The sequence below is a fragment of the Heterodontus francisci genome, chromosome 23 (assembly GCF_036365525.1).
Source record: "Heterodontus francisci isolate sHetFra1 chromosome 23, sHetFra1.hap1, whole genome shotgun sequence".
Taxonomy (NCBI): domain Eukaryota; kingdom Metazoa; phylum Chordata; class Chondrichthyes; order Heterodontiformes; family Heterodontidae; genus Heterodontus; species Heterodontus francisci.
Window position 1 is genome coordinate 75,421,011 of NC_090393.1, and position 24,754 is coordinate 75,445,764.

Here is a 24,754-nt window from a genome sequence, read left to right on the forward strand (position 1 = left end):
TCTGATTTAGAGGCGCAGTGTCTCAGTATCTGATTTAGAGGAGCAATGTTTCGGTATCTGATTTAGAGGAGCAGTGTCTCGGTATCTGATTTAGAGGAGCAGTGTCTCAGTATCTGATTTAAAGAAGCAGTGTCTCAGTGTCTGATTTAGAGGAGCAGTGTCTCAGTATCTGATTTAGAGGAGCAGAGTCTCATTATCTGATTTAGAGGAGCAGTGTCTCGGTATCTGATTTAGAGGAGCAGTGTCTCGGTATCTGCTTTAGAGGAGCAGTGTCTCGGTATCTGATTTAGAGGAGCAGTGTCTCAGTATCTGATTTAGATGAGCAGTTTCCCGGTATTTGATTTCGAAGAGCAGCGTCTCGGTATTTGATTTAGAGGAGCAGCGTCTCGGTATCTGATTTAGAGGAGCTGTGTCTCGGTATCTGATTTAGAGGAGCAGTGTCTCGGTATCTGATTTAGAGGAGCAGTGTCTGGGTATCTGATTTAGAGGAGCAGTGTCTGGGTATCTGATTGAGAGGAGCAGTATCTCGGTATCTGATTTAGAGGAGCAGTGTCTGGGTATCTGATTGAGTGGAGCAGTATCTCGGTATCTGATTTAGAGGAGCAGTGTCTGGGTATCTGATTTAGAGGAGCAGTGTCTCAGTATCTGATTTAGATGAGCAGTGTCTGGGTATCTGATTTAGAGGAGCAGTGTCTGGGTATCTGATTTAGAGGAGCAGTGTCTGGGTATCTGATTTAGAGGAGCAGTGACTGGGTATCTGATTTAGAGGAGCAGTGTCTGGGAATCTGATTTAGAGTAGCAGTGTCTGGGTATCTGATTTAGAGGAGCAGTGTCTCAGTATCTGATTTAGATGAGCAGTGTCCCGGTATTTGATTTCGAGGAGCAGCGTCTCGGTATTTGATTTAGAGGAGCAGCGTCTCGGTATCTGATTTAGAGGAGCAGTGTCTCGGTATCTGATTTAGAGGAGCAGTGTCTCGGTATCTGATTTAGAGGAGCAGTGTCTGGGTATCTGATTTAGAGGAGCAGTGTCTGGGTATCTGATTGAGAGGAGCAGTATCTCGGTATCTGATTTAGAGGAGCAGTGTCTCGGTATCTGATTTAGAGGAGCAGTGTCTCGGTATCTGATTTAGAGGAGCAGTGTCTTGGTATCTGATTTAGAGGAGCAGTGTCTCGGTATCTGATTTAGAGGAGTAGTGTCTCGGTATCTGATTTAGAGGAGCAGTGTCTCGGTATCTGATTTAGAGGAGCGGTGTCTCAGTATCTGATTTCGAGGAGCAGTGTCTCAGTATCTGATTTAGAGGAGCAGTGTCTCAGTATCTGATTTAAAGGAGCAGTGTCTCGGTATCTGATTTAGAGGAGCAGTGTCTCGGTATCTGATTTAGAGGAGCAGTGTCTCAGTATCTGATTTAGAGGAGCAGTGTCTCAGTATCTGATTTAGAGGAGCAGTGTCTCGGTATCTGATTTAGAGGAGCAGTGTCTCGGTATCTGAATTAGAGGAGCAATGTCTCAGTATCTGACTTAGAGGAGCAGTGTCTCAGTATCTGATTTCGAGGAGCAGCATCTCGGTTTCTGATTTAGAGGAGCAGTGTCTCAGTATCTGATTTAAAGGAGCAGTGTCTCGGTATCTGAATTAGAGGAGCAATGTCTCAGTATCTGACTTAGAGGAGCAGTGTCTCAGTATCTGATTTAGAGGAGCAGTGTCTCAGCATCTGATTTAGAGGAACAGTGTCTCAGTATCTGATTTAGAGGAACAGTGTCTCGGTATCTGATTTAGAGGAGCAGTGTCTCGGTATCTGAATTAGAGGAGCAATGTCTCAGTATCTGACTTAGAGGAGCAGTGTCTCAGTATCTGATTTCGAGGAGCAGCGTCTCGGTTTCTGATTTAGAGGAGCAGTGTCTCAGTATCTGATTTAGAGGAGCAGTGTCTCGGTATCTGATTTAGAGGAGCAGGGTCTCGGTATCTGATTTAGAGGAGCAGTTTCTCAGTATCTGATTTGGAGGAGCAGTGTCTCGGTATCTGATTTAAAGGAGCAGTGTCTCAGTATCAGATTTAGAGGAGCAGTGCCTCAGTATCTGATTTAGAGGAGCAGTGTCTCAGTATCTGATTTAGAGGAGCAGTGTCTCAGTATCTGATTTAAAGGAGCAGTGTGTCGGTATCTGATTTAGAGGAGCAGTGTGTCATTAACTGATTTAGAGGAGCAGTGTCTCGGTATCTGATTTAGAGGAGCATTGTCTCAGTATCTGATTTAGAGGAGCAGTGTCTCGGTATCTGATTTAGAGGAGCAGTGTCTCAGTATCTGATTTAGAGGAGCAGTGTCTCAGTATCAGATTTAGAGGAGCAGCTTCTCGGTATCTGATTTAAAAGAGCAGTGTCTCTGTATCTGATATAAAGGAGCAGTGTCTCTGTATCAGATTTAGAGGACCAGTGTCTCGGTATCTGATTTAAAGGAGCAGTGTCTCGGTATCTGATTTAGAGGAGCAATGTGTCAGTACCTGATTTAGAGGAGCAGTGTCTCAGTATCTGATTTGGAGGAGCAGTGTCTCAGTATCTGATTTAGAGGCGCAGTGTCTCAGTATCTGATTTAGAGGAGCAATGTTTCGGTATCTGATTTAGAGGAGCAGTGTCTCGGTATCTGATTTAGAGGAGCAGTGTCTCAGTATCTGATTTAAAGAAGCAGTGTCTCAGTGTCTGATTTAGAGGAGCAGTGTCTCAGTATCTGATTTAGAGGAGCAGAGTCTCATTATCTGATTTAGAGGAGCAGTGTCTCGGTATCTGATTTAGAGGAGCAGTGTCTCGGTATCTGCTTTAGAGGAGCAGTGTCTTGGTATCTGATTTAAAGGAGCAGTGTCTCAGTATCTGATTTAAAGGAGCAGTGTCTCAGTATCTGATTTAGAGGAGCGTTGTCTCGGTATCTGATTTAGAGGAGCAGTGTCCTGGTATCTGATTTAGAGGAGCATTGTCTCGGTATCTGATTTAGAGGAGCAATGTCCCGGTATTTGATTTAGAGGAGCAGTGTCTCAGTATCTGATTTAGAGGAGCAGTGTCTCAGTATCTGATTTAGAGGAGCAGTGTCTCAGTATCTGATTTAGAGGAGCAGTGTCTCGGTATCGGATTTAGAGGAGCAGTGTCTCGGTATCTGCTTTTGAGGAGCGGTGTCTCAGTATCTGATTTAAAGGAGCAGTGCCTCAGTATCTGATTTAAATGAGCAGTGTCTCGGTATCTGATTTAGAGGAGCAGTGTCTCGGTATCTGATTTAGAGGAGCAGTGTCCCGGTATTTGATTTAGAGGAGCAGCGTCTCAATATCTGATTTAGAGGAGCAGCGTCTCGGTATTTGATTTAGAGGAGCAGCGTCTCAATATCTGATTTAGAGGAGCAGTGTCTCGGTATTTGATTTAGAGGAGCAGCGTCTCAATATCTGATTTAGAGGAGCAGCATCTCGGTATTTGATTTAGAGGAGCAGTGTCTCAGTATCTGATTTAGAGGAGCAGTGTCTCAGTATCTGATTTAGAGGAGCAGTGTCCCGGTATTTGATTTAGAGGAGCAGTGTCTCGGTATCTGATTTAGAGGAGCAGCATCTCGGTATTTGATTTAGAGGAGCAGCGTGTTGGTATCTGATTTAGATGAGCAGTGTCTCGCTATCTGATTTAGAGGAGCAGCGTCTTGGTATCTGATTTAGATGAGCAGTGTCTCGCTATCTGATTTAGAGGAGCAGTGTCTGGGTATCTGATTTAGAGGAGCAGTGTCCCGGTTTTTGATTTAGAGGAGCAGTGTCTGGGTATCTGATTTAGAGTAGCAGTGTCTGGGTATCTGATTTAGAGGAGCAGTGTCTGGGTATCTGATTTAGAGTAGCAGTGTCTGGGTATCTGATTTAGAGTAGCAGTGTCTGGGTATCTGATTTAGAGGAGCAGTGTCTCAGTATCTGATTTAGATGAGCAGTGTCCCGGTATTTGATTTCGAGGAGCAGCGTCTCGGTATTTGATTTAGAGGAGCAGCGTCTCGGTATCTGATTTAGAGGAGCAGTGTCTCGGTATCTGATTTAGAGGAGCAGTGTCTCGGTATCTGATTTAGAGGAGCAGTGTCTGGGTATCTGATTTAGAGGAGCAGTGTCTCGGTATCTGATTTAAAGGAGCAGTGTCTCAGTATCAGATTTAGAGGAGCAGTGCCTCAGTATCTGATTTAGAGGAGCATTGTCTCAGTATCTGATTTAGAGGAGCAGTGTCTCAGTATCCGATTTAAAGGAGCAGTGTCTCGGTATCTGATTTAGAGGAGCAGTGTGTCATTATCTGATTTAGAGGAGCAGTGTCTCGGTATCTGCTTTAGAGGAGCAGTGTCTCAGTATCTGATTTAAAGGAGCAGTGTCTCAGTATCTGATTTAAAGGAGCAGTGTCTCAGTATCTGATTTAGAGGAGCAGTGTCTCGGTATCTGATTTAGAGGAGCAGTGTCTCGGTTTCTGATTTAGAGGAGCAGTGTCTCGGTATCTGATTTAGAGGAGCAGTGTCTCGGTATCAGGTTCAGAGGAGCAGTGTCTCGGTGTCTGATTTAGAGGAGCAGTGTCTCAGTATCTGATATAGAGGAGCAGTGTCTCAGTATCTGATTTAGAGGAGCAGTGTCTCGGTATCGGATTTAGAGGAGCAGTGTCTCGGTATCTGCTTTTGAGGAGCGGTGTCTCAGTATCTGATTTAAAGGAGCAGAGCCTCAGTATCTGATTTAAATGAGCAGTGTCTCGGTATCTGATTTAGAGGAGCAGTGTCTCGGTATCTGATATAGAGGAGCAGTGTCTCAGTATCTGATTTAGAGGAGCAGTGTCTCAGTATCTGATTTAGAGGAGCAGTGTCTCGGTATCTGATTTAGAGGAGCAGTGTCCCGGTATTTGATTTACAGGAGCAGCGTCTCAATATCTGATTTAGAGGAGCAGTGTCTCAGTATCTGATTTAGAGCAGCAGTGTCTCAGTATCTGATTTAGAGGCGCTGTGTCTCGGTATCTGATTTAGAGGAGCAGTGTCTCGGTATCTGATTTAATGGAGCAGTGTCTCGGTATCTGATTTAGAGGAGCAGTGTCCCGGTATTTGATTTACAGGAGCAGCGTCTCAATATCTGATTTAGAGGAGCAGCGTCTCGGTATTTGATTTAGAGGAGCAGTGTCTCGGTATTTGATTTAGAGGAGCAGCGTCTCAATATCTGATTTAGAGGAGCAGTGTCTCAGTATCTGATTTAGAGGAGCAGTGTCTCAGTATCTGATTTAGAGGAGCAGTGTCTCAGTATCTGATTTAGAGGAGCAGTGTCCCGGTATTTGATTTAGAGGAGCAGTGTCTCGGTATTTGATTTAGAGGAGCAGTGTCTCAGTATCTGATTTAGAGGAGCAGTGTCTCAGTATCTGATTTAGAGGAGCACTGTCTCAGTATCTGATTTAGAGGAGCAGCGTCTCGGTATCTGATTTAAATGAGCAGTGTCTCGGTATCTGATTTAGAGGAGCAGTGTCTCGGTATCTGATTTAGAGGAGCATTGTCTCAGTATCTGATTTAGAGGAGCAGTGTCTCGGTATCTGATTTAAAGGAGCAGTGTCTCAGTATCAGATTTAGAGTAGCAGTGCCTCAGTATCTGATTTAGAGGAGCAGTGTCTCAGTATCTGATTTAGAGGAGCAGTATCTCAGTATCAGATTTAGAGGAGCAGCTTCTCGGTATCTGATTTAAAAGAGCAGTGTCTCTGTATCTGATATAAAGGAGCAGTGTCTCTGTATCAGATTTAGAGGACCAGTGTCTCGGTATCTGATTTAAAGGAGCAGTGTCTCGGTATCTGATTTAGAGGAGCAATGTGTCAGTATCTGAATTAGAGGAGCAGTGTCTCAGTATCTGATTTGGAGGAGCAGTGTCTCAGTATCTGATTTAGAGGCGCAGTGTCTCAGTATCTGATTTAGAGGAGCAATGTTTCGGTATCTGATTTAGAGGAGCAGTGTCTCGGTATCTGATTTAGAGGAGCAGTGTCTCAGTATAAGATTTAGAGGAGCAGCTTCTCGGTATCTGATTTAAAAGAGCAGTGTCTCTGTGTCTGATATAAAGGAGCAGTCTCTCTGTATCAGATTTAGAGGACCAGTGTCTCGGTATCTGATTTAAAGGAGCAGTGTCTCGGTATCTGATTTAGAGGAGCAATGTGTCAGTACCTGATTTAGAGGAGCAGTGTCTCAGTATCTGATTTGGAGGAGCAGTGTCTCAGTATCTGATTTAGAGGCGCAGTGTCTCAGTATCTGATTTAGAGGAGCAATGTTTCGGTATCTGATTTAGAGGAGCAGTGTCTCGGTATCTGATTTAGAGGAGCAGTGTCTCAGTATCTGATTTAAAGAAGCAGTGTCTCAGTGTCTGATTTAGAGGAGCAGTGTCTCAGTATCTGATTTAGAGGAGCAGAGTCTCATTATCTGATTTAGAGGAGCAGTGTCTCGGTATCTGATTTAGAGGAGCAGTGTCTCGGTATCTGCTTTAGAGGAGCAGTGTCTTGGTATCTGATTTAAAGGAGCAGTGTCTCAGTATCTGATTTAAAAGAGCAGTGTCTCAGTATCAGATTTAGAGGAGCAGTGTCTCAGTATCTGATTTAAAGGAGCAGTGTGTCGTTATCTGATTTAGAGGAGCAGTGTGTCATTATCTGATTTAGAGGAGCAGTGTCTCGGTATCTGATTTAGAGGAGCATTGTCTCAGTATCTGATTTAGAGGAGCAGTGTCTCAGTATCAGATTTAGAGGAGCAGTGCCTCAGTATCTGATTTAGAGGAGCAGTGTCTCAGTATCTGATTTAGAGGAGCAGTGTCTCAGTATCAGATTTAGAGGAGCAGCTTCTCGCTATCTGATTTAAAAGAGCAGTGTCTCTGTATCTGATATAAAGGAGCAGTGTCTCTGTATCAGATTTAGAGGACCAGTGTCTCGGTATCTGATTTAAAGGAGCAGTGTCTCGGTATCTGATTTAGAGGAGCAATGTGTCAGTATCTGATTTGGAGGAGCAGTGTCTCAGTATCTGATTTGGAGGAGCAGTGTCTCAGTATCTGATTTAGAGGCGCAGTGTCTCAGTATCTGATTTAGAGGAGCAATGTTTCGGTATCTGATTTAGAGGAGCAGTGTCTCGGTATCTGATTTAGAGGAGCAGTGTCTCAGTATAAGATTTAGAGGAGCAGCTTCTCGGTATCTGATTTAAAAGAGCAGTGTCTCTGTATCTGATATAAAGGAGCAGTGTCTCTGTATCAGATTTAGAGGACCAGTGTCTCGGTATCTGATTTTAAGGAGCAGTGTCTCGGTATCTGATTTAGAGGAGCAATGTGTCAGTTTCTGATTTAGAGGAGCAGTGTCTCAGTATCTGATTTGGAGGAGCAGTGTCTCAGTATCTGATTTAGAGGCGCAGTGTCTCAGTATCTGATTTAGAGGAGCAATGTTTCGGTATCTGATTTAGAGGAGCAGTGTCTCGGTATCTGATTTAGAGGAGCAGTGTCTCAGTATCTGATTTAAAGAAGCAGTGTCTCAGTGTCTGATTTAGAGGAGCAGTGTCTCAGTATCTGATTTAGAGGAGCAGAGTCTCATAATCTGATTTAGAGGAGCAGTGTCTCGGTATCTGATTTAGAGGAGCCGTGTCTCGGTATCTGCTTTAGAGGAGCAGTGTCTTGGTATCTGATTTAAAGGAGCAGTGTCTCAGTATCTGATTTAAAAGAGCAGTGTCTCAGTATCAGATTTAGAGGAGCAGTGTCTCAGTATCTGATTTAAAGGAGCAGTGTGTCGGTATCTGATTTAGAGGAGCAGTGTGTCATTATCTGATTTAGAGGAGCAGTGTCTCGGTATCTGATTTAGAGGAGCATTGTCTCAGTATCTGATTTAGAGGAGCAGTGTCTCAGTATCAGATTTAGAGGAGCAGTGCCTCAGTATCTGATTTAGAGGAGCAGTGTCTCAGTATCTGATTTAGAGGAGCAGTGTCTCAGTATCAGATTTAGAGGAGCAGTGTCTCAGTATCAGATTTAGAGGAGCAGCTTCTCGGTATCTGATTTAAAAGAGCAGTGTCTCTGTATCTGATATAAAGGAGCAGTGTCTCTGTATCAGATTTAGAGGACCAGTGTCTCGGTATCTGATTTAAAGGAGCAGCGTCTCGGTATCTGATTTAGAGGAGCAATGTGTCAGTATCTGATTTAGAGGAGCAGTGTCTCAGTATCTGATTTGGAGGAGCAGTGTCTCAGTATCTGATTTAGAGGCGCAGTGTCTCAGTATCTGATTTAGAGGAGCAATGTTTCGGTATCTGATTTAGAGGAGCAGTGTCTCGGTATCTGATTTAGAGGAGCAGTGTCTCAGTATCTGATTTAAAGAAGCAGTGTCTCAGTGTCTGATTTAGAGGAGCAGTGTCTCAGTATCTGATTTAGAGGAGCAGAGTCTCATTATCTGATTTCGAGGAGCAGTGTCTCGGTATCTGATTTAGAGGAGCAGTGTCTCGGTATCTGCTTTAGAGGAGCAGTGTCTCAGTATCTGATTTAAAGGAGCAGTGTCTCAGTATCTGATTTAAAGGAGCAGTGTCTCAGTATCTGATTTAGAGGAGCAGTGTCTCGGTTTCGGATTTAGAGGAGCAGTGTCTCGGTATCTGATTTGAAGGAGCAGTGTCTCGGTATCTGATTTAGTGGAGCATTGTCTCGGTATCTGATTTAGTGGAGCAGTGTCTCGGTATCTGATTTAGTGGAGCAGTGTCTCGGTATCTGATTTAAAGGAGCAGTGTCTCTGTACCTGATTTAGTTGAGCAGTGTCTCAGTATCTGATTTAGAGGAGCATTGTCTCGGTATCTGATTTAGAGGAGCAGTGTCTCGGTATCTGATTTCGTGGAGCAGTGTCACGGTATCTGATTTGGAGGAGCAGTGTCTCGGTATCAGATTTAGAGGAGCAGTGTCTCGGTATCTGATTTAGAGGAGCAGTGTCTCAGTATCTGATTTAGAGGAGCTGTGTCTCGGTATCTGATTTAGAGGTGCAGTGTCTCGGTATCTGATTTAGAGGAGCAGTGTCTCGGTATCTGATTTAGAGGATCAGTGTCTCGGTATCTGATTTAGAGGAGCAGTGTCTCAGTATCTGATTTAGAGGAGCTGTGTCTCGGTATCTGATTTAGAGGAGCAGTGTCTCGGTATCTGATTCAGAGGAGCAGTGTCTCGGTATCTGATTTATAGGAGAAGTGTCTCTGTATCTGATTTAGAGGAGCCGTGTCTCGGTATCTGATTTATAGGAGAAGTGTCTCTGTATCTGATTTACAGGAGCAGTGTCTCAGTATCTGATTTAGAGGAGCAGTGACTCGGTATCTGATTTATAGGAGCAGTGTCTTGGTATCTGATTTGGAGGAGCAGTGTCTCAGTATCTGATTTAGAGGAGCAGTGTCTCAGTATCTGATTTAGAGGAGCAGTGTCTCGGTATCTGATTTAGAGGAGCAGTGTCTCGGTATCTGCTTTAGAGAAGCAGTGTCTCAGTATCTGATTTAAAGGAGCAGTGTCTCAGTATCTGATTTAAAGGAGCAGTGTCTCAGTATCTGATTTAGAGGAGCAGTGTCTCGGTATCTGATTTAGAGGAGCAGTGTCTCGGTATCTGATTTAGAAGAGCAGTGTCCCGGTATTTGATTTAGTGGAGCAGTGTCTCGGTATCTGATTGAGAGGAGCAGTGTCTCACAATCTGATTTAGAGGAGCAGTGTCTCAGTATCTGATTTAAAGGAGCAGTGTCTCAGTATCTGATTTAGAGGAGCAGTGTCTCGGTATCTGATTTCATGGAGCAGCGTCTCGGTATCAGTTCTAAAGGAGCAGCGTCTCGGTATCTGATTTAGAGGAGCAGCATCTCAGTATCTGATTGAAAGGAGCAGTGTCTTGGTATCTGATTTAGACGAGCAGTGTCTCGGTATCTGATTTAGAGGAGCAGTGTCTCGGTATCTGGTTTATGGAGCAGTGTCTCAGTATCTGATTTAAAGGAGCATTGTCTCGGTATCAGATTTAGAGGAGCGGTGTCTCGGTTTCTGATTTAGAGAAGCAGTGTCTCATTATCTGATTTAAAGGAGCAGTGTCTCGGTATCAGATTTAAAGGAACAGTGTCTCAGTATCTGATTTAGAGGAGCAGTGTCTCAGTATCTGATTTAGAGGAGCAGTGTCTCGGTATCTGATTTAGAGGAGCAGTGTCTCGATATCTGATTTAGAGGAGCAGTGTCTCGATATCTGATTTAGAGGAGCAGTGTCTCGGTATCTGATTTAGAGGAGCAGTGTCTCGGTATCTGATTTAGAGGAGCAGTTTCTCGGTATCTGATTTATCGGAGAAGTGTCTCGGTATCTGATTTCGAGGAGCAGTGTCTCAGTATCTGATTTAGAGGAGCAGCGTCTCGGTATCAGATTTAGAGGAGCAGTGTGTCAGTATCTGATTTAGAGGAGCAGTGTCTCGGTATCTGATTTAGAGGAGCAGTGTCTCGGTATCTGCTTTAGAGGAGCAGAGTCTCAGTATCTGATTTAAAGGAGCAGTGTCTCAGTATCTGATTTAAAGGAGCAGTGTCTCAGTATCTGATTTGGAGGAGCAGTGTCTCGGTTTCTGATTTAGAGGAGCAGTGTCTCGCTATCTGAGTTGAAGGAGCAGAGTCTCGGTATCTGATTTAGTGGAGCATTGTTTCGGTATCTGTTTTAGTGGAGCAGTGTCTCGGTATCTGATTTAGTGGAGCAGTGTCTCGGTATCTGATTTAAAGGAGCAGTGTCTCTGTATCAGATTTAGATGAGCAGTGTCTCAGTATCTGATTTAGAGGAGCATTGTCTCGGTATCTGATTTAGAGGAGCAGTGTCTCACAATCTGATTTAGAGGAGCAGTGTCTCAGTATTTGATTTAAAGGAGCAGTGTCTCAGTATCTGATTTAGAGGAGCAGTGTCTCGGTATCTGATTTAATGGAGCAGCGTCTCGGTATCAGTTCTAAAGGAGCAGCGTCTCGGTATCTGATTTAGAGGAGCAGCATCTCAGTATCTGATTTAAAGGAGCATTGTCTCGGGATCTGATTTAGATGAGCAGTGTCTCAGTATCTGATTTAGAGCAGCAGTGTCTCAGTAGCTGATTTAGAGGAGCAGTGTCTTGGTATCTGATTTAGACGAGCAGTGTCTCGGTATCTGATTTAGAGGAGCAGTGTCTCAGTATCTGATTTATGGAGCAGTGTCTCAGTATCTGATTTAAAGGAGCATTGTCTCGGGATCAGATTTAGAGGAGCAGTGTCTCGGTTTCTGATTTAGAGAAGCAGTGTCTCATTATCTGATTTAAAGGGGCAGTGTCTCGGCATCAGATTTAAAGGAACAGTGTCTCAGTATCTGATTTAGAGGAGCAGTGTCTCAGTATCTGATTTAGAGGAGCAGTATCTCGGTATCTGATTTATAGGAGCAGTGTCTCGATATCTGATTTAGAGGAGCAGTGTCTCGATATCTGATTTAGAGGAGCAGTGTCTCGGTATCTGATTTAGAGGAGCAGTGTCTCGGTATCTGATTTAGAGGAGCAGTGTCTCGGTTTCAGATTTAAAGGAACTGTGTCTCAGTATCTGATTTAGAGGAGCAGTGTCTCAGTATCTGATTTAGAGAAGCAGTGTCTCATTATCTGATTTAAAGGAGCAGTGTCTCGGTATCAGATTTAAAGGAACAGTGTCTCAGTATCTGATTTAGAGGAGCAGTGTCTCAGTATCTGATTTAGAGGAGCAGTGTCTCGGTATCTGATTTAGAGGAGCAGTGTCTCGATATCTGATTTGGAGGAGCAGTGTCTCGGTATCTGATTTAGAGGAGCAGTGTCTCGTTATATGATTTAGAGGAGCAGTGTCTCGGTATCTGATTTAGAGGAGCAGTGTCTCGGTATCTGATTTAGAGGAGCAGTTTCTCGGTATCTGATTTATCGGAGAAGTGTCTCGGTATCTGATTACGAGGAGCAGTGTCTCAGTATCTGATTTAGAGGAGCAGTGTCTCGGTATCAGTTCTAAAGGAGCAGCGTCTCGGTATCTGATTTAGAGGAGAAGCATCTCAGTATCTGATTTAAAGGAGCAGTGTCTCGGGATCTGATTTAGATGAGCAGTGTCTCAGTATCTGATTTAGAGCAGCAGTGTCTCAGCATCTGATTCAGAGGAGCAGTGGCTTGGTATCTGATTTAGACGAGCTGTGTCTCGGTATCTGATTTAGAGGAGCAGTGTCTCGGTATCTGATTTATGGAGCAGTGTCTCAGTATCTGATTTAAAGGAGCAGTGTCTCGGTATCAGATTTAGAGGAGCAGTGTCTCGGTTTCTGACTTAGAGAAGCAGTGTCTCATTATCTGATTTAAAGGAGCAGTGGCTCGGTATCAGATTTAAAGGAACAGTGTCTCAGTATCAGATTTAGAGGAGCAGTGTCTCAGTATCTGATTTAGAGGAGCAGTGTCTCGGTATCTGATTTAGAGGAGCAGTGTCTCGATATCTGATTTAGAGGAGCAGTGTCTCAGTATCTGATTTAGAGGAGCAGTGTCTCGGTATCTGATTTAGAGGAGCAGTGTCTCGGTATCTGATTTAGAGGAGCAGTGTCTCGGTATCTGATTTAGAGGAGCAGTGTCTCGGTATCTGATTTAGAGGAGCAGTTTCTCGGTATCTGATTTATCGGAGAAGTGTCTCGGTATCTGATTTCGAGGAGCAGTGTCTCAGTATCTGATTTAGAGGAGCAGTGTCTCGGTATCTGATTTAGAGGAGCAGTGTCTCAGTATCTGATTTAGAGGAGCAGTGTCTCGGTATCTGATTTAGAGGAGCAGTGTCTCGGTATCTGCTTTAGAGGAGCAGTGTCTCAGTATCTGATTTAAAGGAGCAGTGTCTCAGTATCTGATTTAAAGGAGCAGTGTCTCAGTATCTGATTTAGAGGAGCAGTGTCTCCGTTTCTGATTTAGAGGAGCAGTGTCTCGGTATCTGATTTGAAGGAGCAGTGTCTCGGTATCTGATTTAGTGGAGCATTGTCTCGGTATCTGATTTAGTGGAGCAGTGTCTCGGTATCTGATTTAAAGGAGCAGTGTCTCTGTACCTGATTTAGTTGAGCAGTGTCTCAGTATCTGATTTAGAGGAGCAGCGTCTCGGTATCTGATTTAGAGGAGCAGTGTCTCGGTATCTGATTTCGTGGAGCAGTGTCACGGTATCTGATTTGGAGGAGCAGTGTCTCGGTATCTGATTTAGAGGCGCTGTGTCTCGGTGTCTGATTTAGAGGAGCAGTGTCTCGGTATCAGATTTAGAGCAGCAGTGTCTCGGTATCTGATTTAGAGGAGCAGTGTCTCGGTATCTGATTTAGAGGAGCAGTGTCTCGGTATCTGATTTAGAGGAGCAGTGTCTCGGTATCTGATTGAGAGGCGCTGTGTCTCGGTATCTGATTTAGAGGAGCAGTGTCTCGGTATCAGATTTAAAGGAACAGTGTCTCAGTATCTGATTTAGAGGAGCAGTGTCTCGGTATCTGATTTAGAGGAGCAGTGTCTCGTTATCTGATTTAGAGGAGCAGTGTCTCGGTATCTGATTTAGAGGAGCAGTGTCTCGGAATCTGATTTAGAGGAGCAGTTTCTCGGTATCTGATTTATCGGAGAAGTGTCTCGGTATCTGATTTCGAGGAGCAGTGTCTCAGTATCTGATTTAGAGGAGCAGTGTCTCGGTATCAGTTCTAAAGGAGCAGCGTCTCGGTATCTGATTTAGAGGAGAAGCATCTCAGTATCTGATTTAAAGGAGCAGTGTCTCGGGATCTGATTTAGATGAGCAGTGTCTCAGTATCTGATTTAGAGCAGCAGTGTCTCAGCATCTGATTCAGAGGAGCAGTGGCTTGGTATCTGATTTAGACGAGCAGTGTCTCGGTATCTGATTTAGAGGAGCAGTGTCTCGGTATCTGATTTATGGAGCAGTGTCTCAGTATCTGATTTAAAGGAGCAGTGTCTCGGTATCAGATTTAGAGGAGCAGTGTCTCGGTATCTGATTTAGAGGAGCAGTGTCTCGGTATCTGATTTAGAGGAGCAGTGTCTCGTTATCTGATTTAGAGGAGCAGTGTCTCGGTATCTGATTTAGAGGAGCAGTGTCTCGGAATCTGATTTAGAGGAGCAGTTTCTCGGTATCTGATTTATCGGAGAAGTGTCTCGGTATCTGATTTCGAGGAGCAGTGTCTCAGTATCTGATTTAGAGGAGCAGTGTCTCGGTATCAGTTCTAAAGGAGCAGCGTCTCGGTATCTGATTTAGAGGAGAAGCATCTCAGTATCTGATTTAAAGGAGCAGTGTCTCGGGATCTGATTTAGATGAGCAGTGTCTCAGTATCTGATTTAGAGCAGCAGTGTCTCAGCATCTGATTCAGAGGAGCAGTGGCTTGGTATCTGATTTAGACGAGCAGTGTCTCGGTATCTGATTTAGAGGAGCAGTGTCTCGGTATCTGATTTATAGAGCAGTGTCTCAGTATCTGATTTAAAGGAGCAGTGTCTCGGTATCAGATTTAGAGAAGCAGTGTCTCATTATCTGATTTAAAGGAGCAGTGTCTCGGTATCAGATTTAAAGGAACAGTGTCTCAGTATCTGATTTCGAGGAGCAGTGTCTCAGTATCTGATTTAGAGGAGCAGTGTCTCGATATCTGATTTAGAGGAGCAGTGTCTCGGTATCTGATTTAGAGGAGCAGTGTCTCGATATCTGATTTAGAGGAGCAGTGTCTCAGTATCTGATTTAGAGGAGCAGTGTCTCGGTATCTGATTTAGAGGAGCAGTGTCTCGGTATCTGATTTAGAGGAGCAGTGTCTCGGTATCTGATTTAGAGGAGCAGTGTCTCGGTATCTGATTTAGAGGAGCAGTTTCTCGGTATCTGATTTATCGGAGAAGTGTCTCGGTATCTGATTTCGAGGAGCAGTGTCTCAGTATCTGATTTAGAGGAGCAGTGTCTCGGTATCTGATTTAGAGGAGCAGTGTCTCAGTATGTGATTTAGAGGAGCAGTGTCTCGGTATCTGATTTAGAGGAGCAGTGTCTCGGTATCTGCTTTAGAGGAGCAGTGTCTCAGTATCTGATTAAAAGGAGCAGTGTCTCAGTATCTGATTTAAAGGAGCAGTGTCTCAGTATCTGATTTAGAGAAGCAGTGTCTCATTATCTGATTTAAAGGAGCAGTGTCTCGGTATCAGATTTAAAGGAACAGTGTCTCAGTATCTGATTTCGAGGAGCAGTGTCTCAGTATCTGATTTAGAGGAGCAGTGTCTCGATATCTGATTTAGAGGAGCAGTGTCTCGGTATCTGATTTAGAGGAGCAGTGTCTCGATATCTGATTTAGAGGAGCAGTGTCTCAGTATCTGATTTAGAGGAGCAGTGTCTCGGTATCTGATTTAGAGGAGCAGTGTCTCGGTATCTGATTTAGAGGAGCAGTGTCTCGGTATCTGATTTAGAGGAGCAGTGTCTCGGTATCTGATTTAGAGGAGCAGTTTCTCGGTATCTGATTTATCGGAGAAGTGTCTCGGTATCTGATTTCGAGGAGCAGTGTATCGGTATCTGATTTAGAGGAGCAGTGTCTCGGTATCTGATTTAGAGGAGCAGTGTCTCAGTATGTGATTTAGAGGAGCAGTGTCTCGGTATCTGATTTAGAGGAGCAGTGTCTCGGTATCTGCTTTAGAGGAGCAGTGTCTCAGTATCTGATTTAAAGGAGCAGTGTCTCAGTATCTGATTTAAAGGAGCAGTGTCTCAGTATCTGATTTAGAGGAGCAGTGTCTCGGTTTCTGATTTGGAGGAGCAGTGTCTCGGTATCTGATTTGAAGGAGCAGTGTCTCGGTATCTGATTTAGTGGAGCAGTGTCTCGGTATCTGATTTAAAGGAGCAGTGTCTCTGTACCTGATATAGTTGAGCAGTGTCTCAGTATCTGATTTAGAGGAGCATTGTCTCGGTATCTGATTTAGATGAGCAGTGTCTCGGTATCTGATTTCGTGGAGCAGTGTCACGGTATCTGATTTAGAGGAGCAGTGTCTCAGTATCTGATTTAGAGGAGCAGTGTCTCGGTATCTGATTTAAAGGAGCAGCGTCTCGGTGTCTGATTTAGAGGAGCAGTGTCTCGGTATCAGATTTAGAGGAGCAGTGTCTCGGTATCTGATTTAGAGGAGCAGTGTCTCAGTATCTGATTTAGAGGAGCTGTGTCTCGGTATCTGATTTAGAGGAGCAGTGGCTCGGTATCTGATTTAGAGGAGCAGTGTCTCGGTATCTGATTTAGAGGATCAGTGTCTCGGTATCTGATTTAGAGGAGCAGTCTCTCAGTATCTGATTTAGAGGAGCTGTGTCTCGGTATCTGATTTAGAGGAGCAGTGTCTCGGTATCTGATTCATAGGAGCAGTGTCTCGGTATCTGATTTATAGGAGAAGTGTCTCTGTATCTGATTTAGAGGAGCCGTGTCTCGGTATCTGATTTATAGGAGAAGTGTCTCTGTATCTGATTTAGAGGAGCAGTGTCTCAGTCTCTGATTTAGAGGAGCAGTGACTCGGTATCTGATTTAAAGGAGCAGTGTTTTGGTATCTGATTTGGAGGAGCAGTGTCTCAGTATCTGATTTAGAGGAGCAGTGTCTCAGTATCTGATTTAGAGGAGCAGTGTCTCGGTATCTGATTTAGAGGAGCAGTGTCTCGGTATCTGCTTTAGAGAAGCAGTGTCTCAGTATCTGATTTAAAGGAGCAGTGTCTCAGTATCTGATTTAAAGGAGCAGTGTCTCAGTATCTGATTTAGAGGAGCAGTGTCTCGGTATCTGATTTAGAGGAGCAGTCTCTCGGTATCTGATTTAGAAGACCAGTGTCCCGGTATTTGATTTAGTGGAGCAGTGTCTCGGTATCTGATTGAGAGGAGCAGTGTCTCACAATATGATTTAGAGGAGCACTGTCTCAGTATCTTATTTAAAGGAGCAGTGTCTCAGTATCTGATTTAGAGGAGCAGTGTCTCGGTATCTGATTTCATGGAGCAGCGTCTCGGTATCAGTTCTAAAGGAGCAGCGTCTCGGTATCTGATTTAGAGGAGCAGCATCTCAGTATCTGATTTAAAGGAGCAGTGTCTTGGTATCTGATTTAGACGAGCAGTGTCTCGGTATCTGGTTTGGAGGAGCAGTGTCTCGGTATCTGATTTAGAGGAGCAGTGTCTCGTTATCTGATTTAGAGGAGCAGTGTCTCGGTATCTGATTTAGAGGAGCAGTGTCTCGGTATCTGATTTAGAGGAGCAGTTTCTCGGTATCTGATTTATCGGAGAAGTGTCTCGGTATCTGATTTAGAGGAGCAGTGTCTCAGTATCTGATTTAGAGGAGCTGTGTCTCGGTATCTGATTTAGAGGAGCAGTGGCTCGGTATCTGATTTAGAGGAGCAGTGTCTCGGTATCTGATTTAGAGGATCAGTGTCTCGGTATCTGATTTAGAGGAGCAGTCTCTCAGTATCTGATTTAGAGGAGCTGTTCTCGGTATCTGATTTAGAGGAGCAGTGTCTCGGTATCTGATTCAGAGGAGCAGTGTCTCGGTATCTGATTTATAGGAGAAGTGTCTCTGTATCTGATTTAGAGGAGCAGTGTCTCGGTATCTGATTTATAGGAGATGTGTCTCTGTATCTGATTTAGAGGAGCAGTGGCTCAGTCTCTGATTTAGAGGAGCAGTGACTCGGTATCTGATTTAAAGGAGCAGTGTCTTGGTATCTGATTTGGAGGAGCAGTGTCTCAGTATCTGATTTAGAGGAGCAGTGTCTCAGTATCTGATTTAGAGGAGCAGTGTCTCGGTATCTGATTTAGAGGAGCAGTGTCTCGGTATCTGCTTTAGAGAAGCAGTGTCTCAGTATCTGATTTAAAGGAGCAGTGTCTCAGTATCTGATTTAAAGGAGCAGTGTCTCAGTATCTGATTTAGAGGAGCAGTGTCTCGGTATCTGATTTAGAGGAGCAGTCTCTCGGTATCTGATTTAGAAGAGCAGTGTCCCGGTATTTGATTTAGTGGAGCAGTGTCTCGGTATCTGATTGAGAGGAGCAGTGTCTCACAATCTGATTTAGAGGAGCACTGTCTCAGTATCTGATTTAAAGGAGCAGTGTCTCAGTATCTGATTTAGAGGAGCAGTGTCTCGGTATCTGATTTCATGGAGCAGCGTCTCGGTATCAGTTCTAAAGGAGCAGCGTCTCGGTATCTGATTTAGAGGAGCAGCATCTCAATATCTGATTTAAAGGAGCAGTGTCTTGGTATCTGATTTAGACGGGCAGTGTCTCGGTATCTGGTTTGGAGGAGCAGTGTCTCGGTATCTGATTTAGAGGAGCAGTGTCTCGTTATCTGATTTAGAGGAGCAGTGTCTCGGTATCTGATTTAGAGGAGCAGTGTCTCGGTATCTGATTTAGAGGAGCAGTTTCTCGGTATCTGATTTATCGGAGAAGTGTCTCGGTATCTGATTTCGAGGATCAGTGTCTCAGTATCTGATTTAGAGGAGCAGTGTCTCGGTATCAGTTCTGAAGGAGCAGCGTCTCGGTATCTGATTTAGAGGAGAAGCATCTCAGTATCTGATTTAAAGGAGCAGTGTCTCGGGATCTGATTTAGATGAGCAGTGTCTCAGTATCTGATTTAGAGCAGCAGTGTCTCAGCATCTGATTCAGAGGAGCAGTGGCTTGGTATCTGATTTAGACGAGCAGTGTCTCGGTATCTGATTTAGAGGAGCAGTGTCTCGGTATCTGATTTATGGAGCAGTGTCTCAGTATCTGATTTAAAGGAGCAGTGTCTCGGTATCAGATTTAGAGGAGCAGTGTCTCGGTTTCTGATTTAGAGAAGCAGTGTCTCATTATCTGATTTAAAGGAGCAGTGTCTCGGTATCAGATTTAAAGGAACAGTGTCTCAGTATCTGATTTAGAGGAGCAGTGTCTCAGTATCTGATTTAGAGGAGCAGTGTCTCGGTATCTGATTTAGAGGAGCAGTGTCTCAGTATCTGATTTCGAGGAGCAGTGTCTCGGTATCTGATTTAGAGGAGCAGTTTCTCGGTATCTGATTTAGAGGAGCAGTGTCTCGGTATCTGATTTAGAGGAGCAGTGTCTCGGTATCTGATTTAGAGGAGCAGTTTCTCGGTATCTGATTTATCGGAGAAGTGTCTCGGTATCTGATTTCGAGGAGCAGTGTCTCAGTATCTGATTTAGAGGAGCAGTGTCTCGGTATCTGATTTAGAGGAGCAGTGTCTCAGTATCTGATTTAGAGGAGCAGTGTCTCGGTATCTGATTTAGAGGAGCAGTGTCCCGGTATCTGCTTTAGAGGAGCAGTGTCTCAGTATCTGATTTAAAGGAGCAGTGTCTCAGTATCTGATTTAAAGGAGCAGTGTCTCAGTATCTGATTTAGAGGAGCAGTGTCTCGGTTTCTGATTTAGAGGAGCAGTGTCTCGGTATCTGATTTGAAGGAGCAGTGTCTCGGTATCTGATTTAGTGGAGCATTGTCTCGGTATCTGATTTAGTGGAGCAGTGTCTCGGTATCTGATTTATAGGAGAAGTGTCTCTGTATCTGATTTAGAGGAGCAGTGTCTCAGTATCTGATTTAGAGGAGCAGTGACTCGGTATCTGATTTAAAGGAGCAGTGTCTTGGTATCAGATTTGGAGGAGCAGTGTCTCAGTATCTGATTTAGAGGAGCAGTGTCTCAGTATCTGATTTAGAGGAGCAGTGTCTCGGTATCTGATTTAGAGGAGCAGTGTCTCGGTATCTGCTTTAGAGAAGCAGTGTCTCAGTATCTGATTTAAAGGAGCAGTGTCTCAGTATCTGATTTAAAGGAGCAGTGTCTCAGTATCTGATTTAGAGGAGCAGTGTCTCGGTATCTGATTTAGAGGAGCAGTGTCTCGGTATCTGATTTAGAAGAGCAGTGTCCCGGTATTTGATTTAGTGGAGCAGTGTCTCGGTATCTGATTGAGAGGAGCAGTGTCTCACAATCTGATTTAGAGGAGCAGTGTCTCAGTATCTGATTTAAAGGAGCAGTGTCTCAGTATCTGATTTAGAGGAGCAGTGTCTCGGTATCTGATTTCATGGAGCAGCGTCTCGGTATCAGTTCTAAAGGAGCAGTGTCTCAGTATCTGATTTAGAGGAGCAGCATCTCAGTATCTGATTTAACGGAGCAGTGTCTTGGTATCTGATTTAGACGAGCAGTGTCTCGGTATCTGGTTTGGAGGAGCAGTGTCTCGGTATCTGATTTAGAGGAGCAGTGTCTCGGTATCTGATTTAGAGGAGCAGTGTCTCGGTATCTGATTTAGAGGAGCAGTTTCTCGGTATCTGATTTATCGGAGAAGTGTCTCGGTATCTGATTTCGAGGAGCAGTGTCTCAGTATCTGATTTAGAGGAGCAGTGTCTCGGTATCAGTTCTAAAGGAGCAGCGTCTCGGTATCTGATTTAGAGGAGAAGCATCTCAGTATCTGATTTAAAGGAGCAGTGTCTCGGGATCTGATTTAGATGAGCAGTGTCTCAGTATCTGATTTAGAGCAGCAGTGTCTCAGCATCTGATTCAGAGGAGCAGTGGCTTGGTATCTGATTTAGACGAGCAGTGTCTCGGTATCTGATTTAGAGGAGCAGTGTCTCGGTATCTGATTTATGGAGCAGTGTCTCAGTATCTGATTTAAAGGAGCAGTGTCTCGGTATCAGATTTAGAGGAGCAGTGTCTCGGTTTCTGATTTAGAGAAGCAGTGTCTCATTATCTGATTTAAAGGATCAGTGTCTCGGTATCAGATTTAAAGGAACAGTGTCTCAGTATCTGATTTAGAGGAGCAGTGTCTCAGTATCTGATTTAGAGGAGCAGTGTCTCGGTATCTGATTTAGAGCAGCAGTGTCTCGATATCTGATTTAGAGGAGCAGTGTCTCAGTATCTGATTTAGAGGAGCAGTGTCTCGGTATCTGATTTAGAGGAGCAGTTTCTCGGTATCTGATTTAGAGGAGCAGTGTCTCGGTATCTGATTTAGAGGAGCAGTGTCTCGGTATCTGATTTAGAGGAGCAGTTTCTTGGTATCTGATTTATCGGAGAAGTGTCTCGGTATCTGATTTCGAGGAGCAGTGTCTCAGTATCTGATTTAGAGGAGCAGTGTCTCGGTATCTGATTTAGAGGAGCAGTGTCTCAGTATCTGATTTAGAGGAGCAGTGTCTCGGTATCTGATTTAGAGGAGCAGTGTCCCGGTATCTGCTTTAGAGGAGCAGTGTCTCAGTATCTGATTTAAAGGAGCAGTGTCTCAGTATCTGATTTAAAGGAGCAGTGTCTCAGTATCTGATTTAGAGGAGCAGTGTCTCGGTTTCTGATTTAGAGGAGCAGTGTCTCGGTATCTGATTTGAAGGAGCAGTGTCTCGGTATCTGATTTAGTGGAGCATTGTCTCGGTATCTGATTTAGTGGAGCAGTGTCTCGGTATCTGATTTATAGGAGAAGTGTCTCTGTATCTGATTTAGAGGAGCAGTGTCTCAGTATCTGATTTAGAGGAGCAGTGACTCGGTATCTGATTTAAAGGAGCAGTGTCTTGGTATCAGATTTGGAGGAGCAGTGTCTCAGTATCTGATTTAGAGGAGCAGTGTCTCAGTATCTGATTTAGAGGAGCAGTGTCTCGGTATCTGATTTAGAGGAGCAGTGTCTCGGTATCTGCTTTAGAGAAGCAGTGTCTCAGTATCTGATTTAAAGGAGCAGTGTCTCAGTATCTGATTTAAAGGAGCAGTGTCTCAGTATCTGATTTAGAGGAGCAGTGTCTCGGTATCTGATTTAGAGGAGCAGTGTCTCGGTATCTGATTTAGAAGAGCAGTGTCCCGGTATTTGATTTAGTGGAGCAGTGTCTCGGTATCTGATTGAGAGGAGCAGTGTCTCACAATCTGATTTAGAGGAGCAGTGTCTCAGTATCTGATTTAAAGGAGCAGTGTCTCAGTATCTGATTTAGAGGAGCAGTGTCTCGGTATCTGATTTCATGGAGCAGCGTCTCGGTATCAGTTCTAAAGGAGCAGTGTCTCAGTATCTGATTTAGAGGAGCAGCATCTCAGTATCTGATTTAACGGAGCAGTGTCTTGGTATCTGATTTAGACGAGCAGTGTCTCGGTATCTGGTTTGGAGGAGCAGTGTCTCGGTATCTGATTTAGAGGAGCAGTGTCTCGGTATCTGATTTAGAGGAGCAGTGTCTCGGTATCTGATTTAGAGGAGCAGTTTCTCGGTATCTGATTTATCGGAGAAGTGTCTCGGTATCTGATTTCGAGGAGCAGTGTCTCAGTATCTGATTTAGAGGAGCAGTGTCTCGGTATCAGTTCTAAAGGAGCAGCGTCTCGGTATCTGATTTAGAGGAGAAGCATCTCAGTATCTGATTTAAAGGAGCAGTGTCTCGGGATCTGATTTAGATGAGCAGTGTCTCAGTATCTGATTTAGAGCAGCAGTGTCTCAGCATCTGATTCAGAGGAGCAGTGGCTTGGTATCTGATTTAGACGAGCAGTGTCTCGGTATCTGATTTAGAGGAGCAGTGTCTCGGTATCTGATTTATGGAGCAGTGTCTCAGTATCTGATTTAAAGGAGCAGTGTCTCGGTATCAGATTTAGAGGAGCAGTGTCTCGGTTTCTGATTTAGAGAAGCAGTGTCTCATTATCTGATTTAAAGGATCAGTGTCTCGGTATCAGATTTAAAGGAACAGTGTCTCAGTATCTGATTTAGAGGAGCAGTGTCTCAGTATCTGATTTAGAGGAGCAGTGTCTCGGTATCTAATTTAGAGCAGCAGTGTCTCGATATCTGATTTAGAGGAGCAGTGTCTCAGTATCTGATTTAGAGGAGCAGTGTCTCGGTATCTGATTTAGAGGAGCAGTTTCTCGGTATCTGATTTAGAGGAGCAGTGTCTCGGTATCTGATTTAGAGGAGCAGTGTCTCGGTATCTGATTTAGAGGAGCAGTTTCTTGGTATCTGATTTATCGGAGAAGTGTCTCGGTATCTGATTTCGAGGAGCAGTGTCTCAGTATCTGATTTAGAGGAGCAGTGTCTCGGTATCTGATTTAGAGGAGCAGTGTCTCAGTATCTGATTTAGAGGAGCAGTGTCTCGGTATCTGATTTAGAGGAGCAGTGTCTCGGTATCTGCTTTAGAGGAGCAGTGTCTCAGTATCTGATTTAAAGGAGCAGTGTCTCAGTATCTGATTTAAAGGAGCAGTGTCTCAGTATCTGATTTAGAGGAGCAGTGTCTCGGTTTCTGATTTAGAGAAGCAGTGTCTCGGTATCTGATTTGAAGGAGCAGTGTCTCGGTATCTGATTTAGTGGAGCATTGTCTCGGTATCTGATTTAGTGGAGCAGTGTCTCGGTATCTGATTTAGTGGAGCAGTGTCTCGGTATCTGATTTAAAGGAGCAGTGTCTCTGTACCTGATTTAGTTGAGCATTGTCTCAGTATCTGATTTAGAGGAGCATTGTCTCGGTATCTGATTTAGAGGAGCAGTGTCTCGGTATCTGATTTCGTGGAGCAGTGTCACGGTATCTGATTTGGAGGAGCAGTGTCTCGGTATCTGATTTAGAGGCGCTGTTTCTCGGTGTCTGATTTAGAGGAGCAGTGTCTCGGTATCAGATTTAGAGGAGCAGTGTCTCGGTATCTGATTTAGAGGAGCAGTGTCTCAGTATCTGATTTAGAGGAGCTGTGTCTCGGTATCTGATTTAGAGGAGCAGTGGCTCGGTATCTGATTTAGAGGAGCAGTGTCTCGGTATCTGATTTAGAGGATCAGTGTCTCGGTATCTGATTTAGAGGAGCAGTGTCTCAGTATCTGATTTAGAGGAGCTGTGTCTCGGTATCTGATTTAGAGGAGCAGTGTCTCGGTATCTGATTCAGAGGAGCAGTGTCTCGGTATCTGATTTATAGGAGAAGTGTCTCTGTATCTGATTTAGAGGAGCAGTGTCTCGGTATCTGATTTATAGGAGAAGAGTCTCTGCATCTGATTTAGAGGAGCAGTGTCTCAGTATCTGATTTAGAGGAGCAGTGACTCGGTATCTGATTTAAAGGAGCAGTGTCTTGGTATCTGATTTGGAGGAGCAGTGTCTCAGTATCTGATTTAGAGGAGCAGTGTCTCAGTATCTGATTTAGAGGAGCAGTGTCTCGGTATCTGATTTAGAGGAGCAGTGTCTCGGTATCTGCTTTAGAGAAGCAGTGTCTCAGTATCTGATTTAAAGGAGCAGTGTCTCAGTATCTGATTTAAAGGAGCAGTGTCTCACTATCTGATTTAGAGGAGCAGTGTCTCGGTATCTGATTTAGAGGAGCAGTGTCTCGGTATCTGATTTAGAAGAGCAGTGTCCCGGTATTTGATTTAGTGGAGCAGTGTCTCGGTTTCTGATTGAGAGGAGCAGTGTCTCTCAATCTGATTTAGAGGAGCAGTGTCTCAGTATCTGATTTAAAGTAGCAGTGTCTCAGTATCTGATTTAGAGGAGCAGTGTCTCGGTATCTGATTTCATGAAGCAGCGTCTCGGTATCAGTTCTAAAGGAGCAGCGTCTCGGTATCTGATTTAGAGGAGCAGCATCTCAGTATCTGATTTAAAGGAGCAGTGTCTTGGTATCTGATTTAGACGAGCAGTGTCTCGGTATCTGGTTTATGGAGCAGTGTCTCAGTATCTGATTTAAAGGAGCATTGTCTCGGTATCAGATTTAGAGGAGCAGTGTCTCGGTTTCTGATTTAGAGAAGCAGTGTCTCATTATCTGATTTAAAGGAGCAGTGTCTCGGTATCAGATTTAAAGGAACAGTGTCTCAGTATCTGATTTAGAGGAGCAGTGTCTCGGTATCTGATTTAGAGGAGCAGTGTCTCGATATCTGATTTAGAGGAGCAGTGTCTCGATATCTGATTTAGAG